This window comes from Artemia franciscana, chromosome 2 (assembly GCF_032884065.1).
Source record: "Artemia franciscana chromosome 2, ASM3288406v1, whole genome shotgun sequence".
Taxonomy (NCBI): domain Eukaryota; kingdom Metazoa; phylum Arthropoda; class Branchiopoda; order Anostraca; family Artemiidae; genus Artemia; species Artemia franciscana.
Genome location: NC_088864.1, coordinates 1,518,343 through 1,533,875, shown reverse-complemented (window position 1 = coordinate 1,533,875; position 15,533 = coordinate 1,518,343). Strand labels below are relative to the sequence as shown.

Here is a 15,533-nt window from a genome sequence, read left to right as displayed (position 1 = left end):
CAATTGAAATTATTCTTTACCCGATGGTCAATATATTTGAAAGAATGAATTATTTTAGTCATTTTATAATTATTATTACTTCGCCATTAGTAAGCATATAGATACAGTAAACCCTGGCATTGGGGTTTTTGGACAAGCAAGACCCCTTTCCTACTTTTATCAGGTTCACTCTATATATAAAAAAGTCTTAGCTGCATTTTTTATAGTTTAACATTAATCCGCAAATATAAAATGGCGGACCCAGAAATAGGTCTGTCGAAACTGTTTTTGAAACATAACCACAAAATCACTTTTCCTCCATGGCATCCCCTTCTAAAAAGGGGATGCTTAAAGTTGAAAGTATACAATAGTTGTTCGTGTATAGTAAGTGCTCTTCATTAATCGTTTTGATAAACATAGTTATGCATTTATTTTAATTTTCTCTATCTTGTACTCCGTCCCTATGAACTGTCCCTAGCTCTAAGAACAACAAGCAGTTTGCAAGAATACAAAGAAACAATATTTTATTGATTAAATTTATATTAAAATATAAAATAAATAAATGTTGTTGTATGTTGAGTCAGGAAGAGGTTCTTTGGCAGGAGCAGAGGCCACATAATTGCACAGCTTCAATGAGCAGTAAATTCGTTAGGTGAAGGATGAGCAAAAAAGAAAATTGGTTAAATTTTTTTTAAGGGTTCTATTTTTTTTAGTAAAATATAAAAAGGGGAGCAAAAAAAATATACACGAATTTTACTGAGATTCTATTTAACTTGAGGTTTAGAACCCTTTTTTTTTTTTTTTTAAACTTTAAAATTATAAGAAACCAGTTCTGTTGCACTGTCTTTTTATGTAAAAATAAGCGTCTATACACAAAAGGACGAATGCAACAGAGAACAGGCTTATGCAGAGAGTTCCGAAATTTACTGCCCAGCTACTTCATTATCTAGAAAAGAAAAGGAAAGTCAATCATTTGCACACAATAGACAATATGTTTTTCCGAACTAAAAAATTTATAAAAGGATAAATTTTGAAGACAGGCTAAATACATTACAAGAGCGAAAACTTCAAGATGGTTGCGATGTCTGGTCAAGACCTTTTTTCTTCACATGTAATTATGCTTGCTACTAACAAATCCTTTTAGACTTTCCTGGAACATTTTGTGATATAGGAAAAGCACAGATACAAATGTGTTCCTTAAAACTGAATTAGTCAATACAAGAGAATATGCTAAATGTGAAAATGAGCACTACCTAAGGAGGGGCGGGGGTAGCATGGATTAGTTTTTGGCGGAAAAGAAATTTTCTGGGCAAAAACTTTCATGGGTAGATAAGGTGTGATTTAAAAAATTTACATTTTCTAAGAGCCCCACGAAGATAAAACCATCAAAAAAGTGATGAAGAACTAATATATTATACAATATATATATATATATATATATATATATATATATATATATATATATATATATATATATATATATATATATTTTTATATATATATGTATATATATATATATATATGTATTAATCTAGATATGTATCTAAGCGTATTTTACTTATTATCAATTCTGGTACCCCTTTTTTTGAAATCCTTTGAAATCAAATTTAGTCAGGTCTTCGGTGATGGTGAGAAGGGTGCTGAACTGCATGAGAGTCAGGAAGGTTTACCACGTGCTGAAAGCAAAGCCCTTCCTCCTATAATTTTCAACCCACCCCCCAATTTTCCAGGACCACACTTAAAAACAGTCGTTACAGTGGCTTCTAGGATCCCAACCTTAGTTCTGAGACCTTTCTTCCTTCTGAACTTTCCAAGACCACCCTGTCCCTTCTCTACTTTTCAAGTCTTCACTTCATCCACCTTCTTTTCTATTAATATTAAAACCTATTTAGGAAAAGTAATCCGTTTTGACCAACTTTCTAATTACCTAACATAGGTCATCCATTACATTATTTTTTTCCTAGTTCAAGCAACAAAGTCTTTTTAGCCTTAATTCTGAGATCGGTTCTAACCCCTCAAAACCTGTCAAAATTATTGACCACAGTTATATACGAGAGAGACACCTTTATTATTAAAAGTCATGATATGGGTATTTTATTTGCTGTTCAACTTTAGCCGAAAAAAGGACGACAAGCGGACACAACTTGTAACCCTGGGGCGAATTCCTGTTTTGCAATATTTTCTATTAATAAAATTACTCTTGAAGCCCAGTTAACTTAATTAGTCAACTTTTATTTAAGTATAGATATTTTATATTATAAGTATAGATATTTCATACATTATATATGTAAACATAGATATTTTATGGAAGTACAGATATTTATAATTTATATTCAAGGGATACGGAGTGAACACATTTAAAACTAAAAACGATTCAAAAGTAAATAAGAAAGCTAATTAAGTTATTGTATGTAAACTGCTAATAGGCATTGCATTTAGCCATGGCAAAAGAAAAGATACATTATGAGAATAGAGATAGAAAACATAAATAAAGGTCATATTTTTGCCAGTTGGTGTCTATTTATTTCATTTTCTTATTCTACAGTATCATGAAAAGAGAAATCACCAATGCAACAGCACAAAAAAAAAAAAAAAAAAAAAAAAAAAAAAAAAAAAAAAAAAAAAAAAAAAAAAAAAAAGAGAGACAGAAGGAGAAAAGGAAGACTGTTTTCCTAAATTAGTGATTAATATAGACCAGCACTTGAATGAGGCCTTAACCCTACTCATCCATACAATCACATAGGTCAAACAGCATAGCCACATACAATCAACCATAAAGAATAATCCATGGACAGGCAGTCATGTCGTCAATAAGTATAAGTCGTCATTTACCAAACAATAGAAAAAAAAATATAGACAAATAATTCAGAGGCAACACCCAACATAAGGGCTCATCAGGAGAATACACTGGCCTATATAGGGTTTCGCCACTCTAAATTCTCTACCCAGCACAGTGTTGTGGCTACCACAGAATATCCATGGCATCCCCGCGTCAGGTATCACCCCCAAAATACATGCCTATGAAAGAAAAAAAAACAGCAAATGTAAAACAACCAAGTAAAACCAAAACAAGCTTATCCTGTTAATATATCCCTCCCTTTAGCAACAATAGGTAAATATTATAAATTTTACCAAATCACAAATATTAGCACATTGCAAAAAACCTGAATGAACTAAACAATTATAGAATTCATCTTTACCATGTGGCTAATTTTTAAGAAAATCTGCTCAATTAGAAACACAGTTCAAAATAAATGGCGCTGCGACAACATTTCTCGAACCTCCGAAATTAGTTGAAAATTTCTTTAAGTATTTCTAGGTAATTCTTTTGATATTTATTTAAAAGTTCGTTATAATGAAAACTAAATTTTTTAAATTGCCAAGTTAATTTATTTGCAGAAAAACCTCTTGATGTCAATTTTTGGCTTAAGATTTTACATCTATTTTTAAAATCAATATAATTACTACAAATCCTTGCATAACGAAGTAACTGTGAGAAAAACGCTGAATATGTGATATTTGAGTGTATATTACTTTCAGGGAATGGGAAACTTATCACTTCAAAATCAAAATCATCCGTTTTATTATACATTTTAAAACTTAATTTATTATTATCACAAATATTAATATTAAAATCTAAGAAATGATCTTCATGACCAGCGCCATGACTAGGCTCAAGAATAAGCTCTGATGGATATATATTTTTAGAAATATCAATGAAATCCTTACAATTTAAGACCAAAATATCATCTAAATATCTTTTATTATTTGACAAAGCATGTTTTAAATTAATTGGATTATTCTTATCCATCATATATTTATATTCTAGTTGACTTAAAAACAAGTCAGCTATAAATGGGCTGGCATTCCCCTCTCATGGGAATTCCCACAATTTGCTTGTACAAATCACCCCCAAATCTTATATAAGTATTGTATAAAACAAATTCTAATAACTCCAAAAATCATATCCAAGCTGTAACATCTCAAGTTAACTGTAGTATTAAAGCAATTTGTCCATATAGCTTTTTTATTATAATGCTTACATTGCATTTTGTAGAACCACTTCGTAGAACCAAACATCGACTGAGTTTCAACAGACAGTGAGCCCACAGTCTCAAATACTGTGACGCCTTGCAGACCAGTGGAACCAATAGAGGAAGAATCTATATATATATATATATATATATATATATATATATATATATATATATATATATATATATATATATATATATATATACATATATATATACATATATATATACATATATATATACATATATATATATATATATATATATATATATATATATATATATATATATATATATATATATATATATATATATATATATATATGTGTGTATATATATATATACATATATATACATAAATATATTATAAAATATATTTATTCTAATAATTACTCTAGAATATCTTATTCTAAACATACAGTCGCCGTTAATGGCGGAATCTGATCATGAAATTTTGTACTCTGGCGGAGCTCTATTATTTTTTCCATCTCAATGAAAACAAGATATGCCATAAAACATTTAAAAAATCGTAAAAGTTAGAACTAATTCTCTACTTAAAATACTAGTTTCATATTCACAAGAAAAAGAAGGCTCAACAAAAGCCCTGATACGGTTCTTTATAGAAAGACAATGGAATTACTTCTGCTGTTTTGGCAACACATAAGATACTATTATTTTTTTTATCTCGTTAAAAGATTCGTTTAACAACCTTGCAGAGCCAATTTTTCTCCAGAAATAGCTTTTTACACATTAAGTATTTTCTCCGTTTTTCGCTTGCAATCAAAAAATATCAACAATATGTATCAATATGTAATCTAACAATATGTAAGAAATAATTTTTTTTGAAATTTAAATTAATTTAATTTAACAACTCGAGGGTCATAGTTAATTAATCTTGTAAACATAAATGAATGGGTAAAAAGGTGGATAAATTGGCAAAACCATCAAAAAGTAACCTATTATATATTTTCTTACTTGATTTTACAATCGACTTTTACGAGTAAATCCATGAGTCAAGGCCAGCGAAAGACGCTAATATCAAAGAGTCCAGAATCAAAAAGACCTTTGGTTCTTTTGAGGCATGGTTTAATAAAACAAGATAAATGGCTATTCCTTTTGTCGGATCAAATAGAGCCATTGCTAAATTTCTTTACAGTTGGGAATACTTATAAAACTTAATAGGTTTATTTTTGCACAAAATTATTTTTTAACCATGAGAATTACGTCTGTAACGGTATATATCGGGGAGGGGCCCAAACGTTCCCCTTAACACATTATATTGTGCAAAAATAAACCCACATTATATATATTATACATAATATATTAACACATTATATTCCTCCTTTTCAGTTCAAAAATTTTGTTCCATCTTCTTTCACATAAATTGCGCCTATTTTCTATATAGCTAAATACAAAAAAGATTGTGACAATTTTCTATATAGCAAAATATAAAAAAGATAAAGATTGTAAGAAATACCAGAAGATAGGTAAACGTGCATCCCTTCTGAGAAAAAGAACGATTACTTTTAAGTTTAACAATATAAGGAAGGGGCAGATCCAAAGGGGGGCTGGAGGAACCCCCCCCCCCTCCCCAAGACTTCTCTTGCACCCTCATTTGGCTGTTTCTCTTTTTTAACTTTTTAAAATGAAACTTGTCAATTATTGGTCCCTAATCACATTGCCAACCCCCCCCCCCAAGACTTTACTCTAAACATACCTTTGATATTGGGGGTATGATTTTTATCCTCCAGGGGGTGAAGAGTGAAATTCTGATGACAAATATAAGTAGAAAAAATATTATGGGATACATAAGCAAACGTAAGCCTATTTGTAATAATATTGGCCACCCTCTCAGACAATTTTTTAACCTCATGGGGGGCCCGTTAAACTCTAATTATCGTTTGTTTGTTATAATAAATTTTTATTTCTCTGTCCAGGACATACAGGCCTTCAAAAGTTAAAAACAACAAAGATATTTAAAAGATGGGAAATTTAATCCCAAAAAGATTGCTTACATTATGAAAATCTTATTTGAAGCTACGAATTTTTTTTTAAATTCAGTCTCCTTATAAACAGCACTTATTGGAAGAGAATGTTAAAAAGCATGCCGCTTATTGTTAAGAATGTCAAAAAGAGTCCCTTGGTTATTTTTGCCCATTTCAGAGATTTTATAGTAAAAATTAATTGCAAGACGTGTTGTAGCTCTTACTTCGATGTTTTTCTTTTAACATGAGCACCACCAAGGATATCCCTGGCAAGGGAAAGGTATTACCAGGAGCTTTATTCTTACCAGAATTTCAATGGGAATGCTTCTCATTTTCCAAGGTTCTATGCATCTTTTTATGTCTTCTTGCTTCTCATGAGTGGGACATTGATTTAACCCCCCTCTCCAGCCTCTGTGTATTATAGGATCGTAACACTGAATGATTGTCTCAAAGAGCGACGTAAATTACATAGTGCTTACCTGAGCAAGTATTCCCGGTCGGGATTACTTTCAATAGCGTAAAATATCTCATTTACAACGTGTTCCAGGACCCCTCTTTCTGTTTTACTACCCATCATAGTGTGGGTTTTACCTGAAAAAGGAGATTGTAACAGAATATAAAATTAATGACAATTGGAATAACTGTTGGTCAGGTTTTACCTTTATTTTGTTTTGATTATTTTATTAATTGTATTTATTGTATTATAATACTTTAATGCATCTATTTAATGCAGTTGTTATTTCCCTATAAATTATTGTTTAAATATTACTGATAAATTAATTAAGTGTATATTAAAGCTGCGGTATATCACATTCTTTTCAATTGAATTTATGCTAAAGCAAAAGATAAAAGTATTGTGTAGACATAGGTTTTTCACCAATTCGTTGTGAAGTACCAAGGACAGTGAAAATGATATTTTATTCTTTGAATTGGTTAAATGGTGAACCCTATACATCTTCAGAGATTAGGAAAAACAGAGAATTCAACTTTTAATGAACAACATCTCCTATGCAGTTCTCCAGTTTTGGTAGGAGCAGGCGTCCATTTCATGAATAAAAAAATCAGCCGAAGATATAAGCTAAAAACATATGGTAACACTAGTATCGTCAATTGGGGAGGGGACTATATGCGCCCTCTTAAATTTGGAAATACCTTTTTTGACAGAGTATATTTATTGAATATATTTTTTTTATATTTTCATTGAAAACGAAGCGAAAAATTTATCCCACTAGATTTTGAAAATATATTCTACCTCCGCCTAAATCTTTGTAAATTGTCAGCGCTGGGTGCCAAATATCTCAAGACAATGTACCTTTCTTTTAGAGTTATTGTTGTCTTTGATAATCCACAGATTGTTAACGTTTAATTACTAGGGATGAAAGGCGACGTCAAAGTTAATTCAGTTTTGCTTATGCCCTGGTCAGTTTGGCCTATCATTTTATTAATTGTATTTATTATATTATAAAACTTTATCGCATCTCTTTACTACGGTTGATATTTTGCTATAAACTGTGGTTTAAATATTACTGATAATTTAAATAAGTATATTTTAAAGCTGTGGTATATCGTATTCTTTTCAACTGAAATAGTGTTGTCAATTGGGGAGGGGATAATCCACAGATTGTTAATATTAATTACTATGGATAAAAGGCGACGTCAAAGTTAATTCAGTTTTGCTTATGCCCTGAAAAACTAATTAACTTAAAACAGCCTCAAGAAAATCTTAGAAACTCATGGTTGTCGGGTACAAATAGACCGTAGATGGGTAGATGGGTAATACATAGAAAAAAAAATTTATCTTTGACGCTTTAACTTTAGCACGGTTTGAGTCACAAAAAAAATTCCCGTCTTACCTTTCTATTTCTATTTCTTTTTTCACAAATGGCTTATTAAATCTAAGACATATCAACAACGCCAAAAAGATGTATATTAACACACACAACAACGCCAGAAAATAAAAGAGTAACTTATAAAGCTCTCAATAGTCTTTTACCAGCCATGAAATCAAAAATTCTACGATATGATTTTAACTCTAACAACTCTCTAAAAACTCAAGAGAGCTTAATTTTCAAAAATATGTTGCATAAATAAGCAATAGTTTTTGTTCATTATAGGCTGCAACCTCGCACTTTACTTTCATCAGAAACTGTCATTTTTAAAAAATAATTTTTGTATATTTTTAGGATGTAAAAGTGTTAACAATAAACCTTATAAAATGTTTTTTCCGACTTAGGCGAAGAAAATAAAATTGTTAACTACGTGTAACAAGGTCGTAAGAAAGACGCATTTGCACTATCAAGAACGGCTCAGGAGCGACTAAGGCCCAGCGGCCACGGGGCAACTGTTTTGAGAATAGAATTGCTAACTGATTGCACAAGCAACTGTTGTGTGACCATGGCCTTGAGGAAGTGAGGTCCAACCCACGAGGCAAACCAGATGTTACTGGTTTCCAATCAGTCTAAAACCGGTTCCGAATGAGACCCCAGTCATGGTCACAGTTGCGTTGCAGTGCTGTCCCAGACATTTTCGGGAGCAACCGCGTTGATATTGTCCAATTATTTTGGCTCTCAACATGTCAGACCAGGAATTTAACATGAAAGTAGACTAAAAGTAGACTAATATCATGATTGTCAAAATGGCTAGTATACAATAACTGAGCAGCTAGGGGTTTTAAGTTTAGGAGAAGGTTGAGAAGAAAATCGAACTGAATCATAAGAATATATGTGCATCCATGTAGTCAAAAGAGCACATCTCCAATATCTTAGTAATTTCTAAGGGTATTAAGTTGAAACCTTCAATCATTGGTGAGGAGGGTGTCGAACAAAATCAAAGTATACTATATACACCGAAGTAGTCGAAAGGGCGCGTCGGCAAAATATCAAGAGCGGCTAAGAGTATTTAGTAGACGCTTTCAGAGGATGCTGGGGGAGGATTCTAAACTAAATCGAAAGACACTCTGTGCATCCATTTCGTCAAAATGATGAACCTATAATATAACAAGAATTGCTTAAAGTTGATATAATATAACAAGAATTGCTTAAAGTATAAAGCTGAAACCTTTGGTGTATGTTGAGATAAATCCCGAACAAATAGTCAAAAGACAGTATTCGCAACATGTCACGAACAGCTTTTGATATCAAGTTTAACTTTCAAGGAATGATCAGAGAGCAAATTGAATTCAACGATAAGATACTACCTGCATTCATGTTGAAAAAAGGGCATATGAAAAATATCTCAGCAACTTCTTAGGGTATTAAGGCGACTTTCAGATAATTGTACAGATGGTACTGATCAAAATCAAAACGCACTATGTGCATCAAGGTTGCTAAAAAGACATATTGACAGTATCTCAGGAAGTTCCATGGACCACAGTAGAAACTTTCAGGGAATAAACAAACATTGTACAACAAAGTCAAAAGCAACTGTGAACATAAAGGTAAAAAAAGGGCGCATTTATATTATTTCAGGAACAACTAACACTATTAAGTAACAAGAGCTAAGAGCTCATATGGCACTTGCGACGAGGTCGAAAGAGAAAAGAGCTCGTATAGTATGAACTCTAGCAAAATTCTAAGAATCAACAGATTGCTTTAAAAGGAAAATCAGAGGCTTAATTCCGGTCGGGATTTAAAATAACGGCTCTGAGTCACGAAGTCCTTCTAAATATCAAAATTCATTAAGATCTGATCACCAACTCGTTAAAAACACCTCAATTTTTCTGATTTTCCCCCTCCCTTCAGCCCCGCAGATGGTTGAATCGGGGAAAACGACTTTGTCAAGTCAATTTGTGCAGCTCCCTGACACGCCTACCAATTTTCATCGTCCTAGCACGTCCAGAAGCACCAAACTCGCCAAAGCACTGAACCCCACCACCTAACTCCACCAAAGAGAGCGGATCCAGTCTGGTTACTTCAATCACATATCTACGACATTTGCAAGCGTTTTCCAAGATTTCTGGCTTCCCCCTCCAACTCCCCACACTGTCAAATGATCTGGTTGGGATTTGAAATAAGAGCTCTGAGACACGAGTTCCTTCTAAATATCAAATTTCATTAAAATCCGGTCACCGTTCGTAAGTAAAAAATACCTCAATTTTCCTGATTTTTCCAAACTAACAACCTTCAGCTCTCTCAAAGAGAACGGATCCGTGCCAATTATGTCTATCTCATATCTAAAACTTGTGCTTATTCTTCCCATCAAGTTTCATCCCGATCTCTCCACTCTAAGGGTTTTCCAAGATTTCCGATTTCCAAGATTTCTGTTTCCCCATTCCAACCTTTATGTCCCCAGATCCGATTCGAATTAAAAAATGGAGAATCTGAGACATAAGATTCTTACTATATATCAAGTTTCATTAAGATCCGATTGCTCATTCGTACGATACCTCGATTTTAACGTTTCCCAAGAATTTCGGTTTCCCCCTCCAACCCCCTCCAATGTCACCAGATCTGGTCAAAATTTAAAATGAGGGTTCTAAAGCACAAGATCCGTTTAGATGTTAAATTTCATTAAAATCTGATCACCTGTTCGTAAGTTACAAATACCTCATTTTTTCTAATTTTTCCGAATTACTCCCCCCTCCCTCCAACTCCACCAAAGAGAGCGGATCTGGTCCGGTTAAATCAGTTACTTATCTTAGACTGTGCTTATTCTTTCTACCAAGTTTCATCCTAATCTCTCCGCTTTAAGTGTTTTCCAAGGTTTTAGGTTCTGCCCCCCCATCCCACTTCCCCTTCACCGGATTCGGTCGGGATTTAAAGTAAGAGCTCTGAGACACGATATCGTTCTAAACATCAAATTTCATTAAGATCCGATCACTCCTTCGTAAGTCAAAAATACCTCATTTTTTCGAATTTTTCAGAATTAAGTTCCCCCCACCCAACTCCTTCAAAGAGAGCGGCTCCGTTCCGGTTATGTCAATCACGTATCTAGGACTTGTGCTTATTTTTTGCACAAAGTTTCATCCCGATCAACTCTAAGTGTTTTCCGAGATTTAAGATTCCCCCCCTCAATTCCCTCCAATGTCACCGGATCCAATCAGGATTTAAAATAAGAGCTCTGAGACACGACATTCTTCCAAACTTCAAATTTCATTAAGATAAGATCACTCCTTCGTAAGTTAAAAATACCTCATTTTTTCTAATTTTCAGAATTAACCCCCCCCCCCTCCCAATAAAGCAGATCCGTTCCGATATGTAAATCACGTATCCAGGGCTTCCGCTTACTCTTCTCACCAAGTTTCATCCCAATCCCTTCATTCTAAGCGTTTTCCAAGATTTTAGGTTCCCCCCCCCACAACTTCCCTCCAATTTCAGCAGATCTGGTCGGGATTTAAAGTAAGAGCTCTAAGACACAATATCCTTCCAAACATAAAATTTCATTAAGATCCCACCACCCGTCCGTAAGTTAAGAATACTTCATTTTTTCTATTTTTTCCGAATGTGCTTGTCTGGGTTGGGAGGATGCCATAAATAAATATTTAAAGGAAATGGGAACTTCCTGGGAGGGTGTAAACAGGGAGGCTTTAAATAGATTAGGTTGGAGGAGGAGCCTGCGCAGCTGTGTTGGCCTCAGGCGGCATGGTGCTGCAGTGAGTTATTAGCTGTAGTAGTAGTATTACTCGACTAAATTCAAGAAAATTACAGAATACATAAATAAACAATGCAAACGCAACCAACAAACTTAAATTAAATAGTGCAGCCAGCTTTTACTGTCAGCTGTAAATTTTACTGCACTTTTAATAGTGCAGCCAGCTTTTACTAAGGCTGTCAGCAATGAGTTCCTGCTAACTATACTTGTGTACTGTAAACATTTTCGGACGGATGATGGTATGTTTAATAAGCTTGGATTCTTTGTCCGTTAACATTAAAGTGCATACCCCCCCCCCCTCCCATTTCCTTCAAATCCCGTAGCTATCATAGGAGAGAAAATCTCGCGGTTGAATTAAGCGCTATTCCAACAACCCCGTGCATCACTTCATGTGATTTCAAAATGGTGTCATAGCAAGTCAAAAAGTACCTCCTTTAATTTACCATTGCTGAAACCTTATTTAAGCAAAATGCAACCACTTTCATTCAACATTTAGAAAAATCACTTTGTTTTACGTGGGCAGCGATGATATGTCGTCTTATTTTTCTTCGTCAGAATTTAGGCACTAGGAAATCATAGAAATGTACAAAGTGCAACATGGCACACTGGAAGTGCAATTTGGGTGACAGTTTTGGAATGGAAAGGTTGGGTCAGACAAATGGACATCATAGAGAGCTAATTATGCAGTCATTTATAAACTACATTTTATATTTAATCGCTGTTTCTAAATTTGTTAATAAAGTGACATATGGGGCCCAAAAAGTGCGTTTTGGGTTTTCTTTTCATGTTTATAAATAAAAACAGAATGTTTTCTGAATTATTAATTTACTCGTTGGGAAATGTTCGATTATGAATATCGAGAAAATTTTGCCAACAGTTCTTGGTAGCATTTTGATAGACACATTATATTAAATAAAACTAACCAGGGATGCGAATCGGATAGAAAAAATTGACACCTAAAGTTTGAAAACTACCCTCCCTTTTGTATTTTATGAAAAAAAGAAATTTAGAAAAATAACACAAAGTTTATTATTGCGTATATCAGGGTATTGTAGGCACAAATTTCCAGAGGGGAGGAGGGGGGAATGAATATTATTTTTAAGTCTAAAATTTCCTTCGCGAAGCCAAGCTTGGTTTCCTAGTGCTGCATATTAAAACTGACGACAATAGATAAAGAGTATGGATTGGTACCGCATATTCGCGAGCATAACATTTCTAATTTGTGAGAAAAACAAATATTTAATGTTCGGATTCAATTCATTATACTTGTAGCAGATATTTTGTACAACATACTTATGCAGAGCTGGGTAAAAAAAAATATTTAGAACTTTTAGACATGGTATTTTACATAGACAGTTCTACATTTATGGGTTAGTAAATGAAACCAAAACGCAACGAATAGGATCTAATCAGCGCCCACTAGGAGTTTCAATTACAAAATACGAGAATTTCGAGCTATGCTGGAGTTTTGATTCAAATATTGTAAGTAAAAATTAAAATAATTAATTGATTGCTGGAGGTGCTCACTTCTCCCTATTAACTTCTACAACTAAGCTACAACCGATTTGACCTATCTAGCTACAGTACGAATATTATTATAAAAAGCATCTTATTTTATTTTCTGATTTTTTTTTCATGTTTTTCAGCTAAACAATTCTGGTTTTTGATAACTTATTGTTTTTCAGTGACCCCATATCTGTCCTATTTGCATATGTCGAGTGTGTATTTATATCCATTTTGAATGTTGTAAAACAAGAAAATGTTATATTGAACTAATAGATTTTGGAAAGTAAAAGACCCTTTACCTGTTAGGGGAAACAATTCGACTTGAGCAAAGGGGGCAAAAACAGAAAGTTTAGTACATTTTCGTAATTTTTCCAGTAGCTAGGCTAACCTATTTACTTGATGATAGGGTTTTTAAGACGGTAAATATATATAGATATTAATGTAGTCACATTAGGAAGTGTAACCCCCTGTTTTTTTTTTTTTTTTTTTTTTTTTTTTTTTTTTTTTTTTTTTTTTTTTTTTTTTTTTTTTATACTGAGGACAAGGATGGATTAGTTAAAAAAAAGTATCTGCTCAAAGTAAAGAACGAAGTTGAAACTTATAGCGACCACCAGTTTTTATGTTACTCAGTAATATTTTCACCATATTATTGGGGGAGGGGAGGGGGGTCAACTGCCCCACTCCCTCAAGGACGTCACTGGCAAACACCATCACTTTTGAATAAAAAGAAGGTGAAAGTTCGTCAAGTAAAAAAAGTTTGCCACCGGCAAAGACAGCCGTTGGTATTCTGCCATCCTTTATTCGCAGTACCAGTTCTAGCCATCTCAAGCTTTCACTCACTATAGCCAAAGAAAGCAGGGATAAACCACATTTTACTTTCAGCTAGTTAATTAAAATACAGTTAGTGAGACGGGTATATGACTTTGTCTTAATTTGGCTATTTACTTATCTCTGAGAAACTTCGGTTTTAGGAAACCAATATTTAACATAGTTCATGGCCAAAGTATTTGGCTTTAATGAGTGATACTTCTTTCAGTTTTATTTGAATAGGTTGAATAGGTGTGAAGACACAAGCCAATAGCATCTAGTTTGGTTTTAGAGGGATGCTTAGCCATAACTGAAAAAAGTTTGCTCAGTTCTAACGTTTCCACCACCAGCAAAGTAACCTGATCACAAACTGACTCTTCATCTCCTTCTAGTTGTTAAAAAATCATCAAAAGAAAATCACAGCGGAAAGATCAACATTGCTTAATATTACGAAATTTAATTGTAATTAACTTGAGCATAAACTACTAATTATTGTCTGACAGTTTATAGGGAATTTCCCTTTCCCAGTTTCCTGGGCAATGTTGCTATTACTTGAGGGTCTTCTTCAAGTTTCTTTTTTGTCTAGATGGCTTCTAGCAAAGCCTGAGCTTACCCCATTTCTAGACAAATCATGATTCTTAATGGATTTTTGGTGTCCTCTTTAGCCTATTGAGCCATTCTACTCACAATTTTTCCGCTCCTAAGTCCATTTTTCTTTTTACCAAAAATCATTCTCTTCATCATCTTTTATTTTACTTTATTCCTTAGCAAACAAAATCTCTTTCCTCTTAAAGACTCTACTTTTGTGCTTCCTTCTCTTCTCCTCTCGGTTTTACTTGAAGTTGAGTTTTTACAGGGCAAGCTTTGTGCAGATTAGCTCTAAAGACTTAGAGTTTTTTATGATTTTATTTTGTATCGGTTGCCTTTTTTGCTGTTTCAATTTTATCATGGCAAAATTCCCTGGTCAAGTTGACTTTAAAATGCAGATGAAAGATACATGTACAAAAGCATAATTGATTTTCTCGTGGATAATAATATTGTTTCAATAGAGCAAAGTGAGAGCAAAATTAGCGAGAGCAAGTAGCAAGAGCCATATAGGTACCGGCCGGCCTACAGGCATTAAATTGCTGTAAACAGGCAGCTCGAGTAGGAGACATCAGCCCACATTCGCCACTTTTTTCGTTCTTTATTTTTTGTAAACACATTTTTTGACTTATAATAATTCTGAAAATCCTCGAATATATACTTATCTACGGGGTTTCTCGGAATTTTTTTTTCCAGCTGAACCACGATATCCTTCTAAATATCAAATTTCATTGAGATCCGATCACCCATTCGTAAGTTAAAAATACCTCATTTTTTTTATTTTTTCAGAAATACCCCCCCCCCCAACTACCCAAAAGAGAGCTGATCCGTTCCGTTTATGTCAATCATCTATCTAGGACTTGTGTTTATTTTTCCCACCATGTTTCATCCCGATCCCTCCACTCTAAGTGTTTTCCAAGTTTTAGGTTTCCCCCTCCCAACTCCCCGCCCCCATCACCAAATCCGGTCGGGATTTAAAATAAGAGCTCTAAGACACGATATCCTTCTAAACATCAAATTTCATTGAGATCCGATCACCCGTTCGTAA

General features: G+C 33.6%; 1 protein-coding gene and 1 long non-coding RNA gene across 3 annotated transcripts in view; one reads left to right on the top strand and one right to left on the bottom strand.

Annotated features, from left to right (window-relative positions):
• LOC136035760 (mitochondrial carrier homolog 2-like) overlaps positions 1-15,533 on the top strand; it is a 449,695-nt gene that overhangs the window by 390,858 nt on the left and 43,304 nt on the right. The gene's annotated exons all lie outside the window — the stretch shown is intronic.
• Positions 487-6,595, bottom strand: LOC136035733 (uncharacterized). Its single transcript, XR_010619506.1, has 2 exons — positions 6,478-6,595; positions 487-925 (listed from the first exon to the last, which is right to left on the bottom strand). It is a non-coding gene; the product is annotated as an uncharacterized LOC136035733 (long non-coding RNA).